We start from the raw sequence: 697 nt of genomic DNA, 5'->3' as shown, positions 1-697 counted from the left end.
AGGAATTCCAGAAGATTTAATTGTACTCACAAGGAACCTGTGCATAGACTAGGAGGCTGTCGTTCGAACAGAACAAGGGAATACTGTATGGTTTAAAACCAGGAAGGGAGTGTGTCAGGGTTGTATCTTTTCGCCATACTTATTCAACTTGCTCTGGTAGCTTAGTGCCTAAGGCACTTGACTGCTAACCAGAAGGCTGGCAGTTCAAACCCACCAGCCACTTCTTGGAAGGAAGATGGGGCAATTTACTTCCGTAGTGATACTGCCTTGGAAACCCAAGGAGGGGTCGCTATGAGTCGGGTCTGACTCGACGGAACATAACAACAACAACATTCAACTTGCTCTGGTAAGGAGCTCTGGAAGCGTAGTGCCTAAGGCACTTGGCTGCTAACCAGAAGGCTGACGGTTCAAATCCACCAGCCCTCCTCAGAAGGAAGCTTGGGCAAGGTACTTCCATAGTGATACTGCGTTGGAAACCCAAGGAGGGGTCGCTGCAAGTCGAGTCCGACTCCACGGCACATAACAACAACATTCAACTTTCACGCTGAGCAATAATCTGATTATATGAAGAAGAGCATGGCATCAGGATCAGAGGAAGATTCATTAACAACCTGTGATATACAGATGACACAACTTTGATTGCTGAAAGTGAGGACGACTTGGAGCACTTACTGATGAAGATTAAAGACTACAGTCT

This window comes from Orycteropus afer, unplaced genomic scaffold (genome assembly GCF_000298275.1).
Source record: "Orycteropus afer afer isolate SDZICR_OR568_19922 unplaced genomic scaffold, OryAfe1.0 scaffold00005, whole genome shotgun sequence".
NCBI classification, from domain to species: Eukaryota; Metazoa; Chordata; class Mammalia; order Tubulidentata; family Orycteropodidae; genus Orycteropus; species Orycteropus afer.
This window is presented reverse-complemented; position numbering follows the sequence as displayed.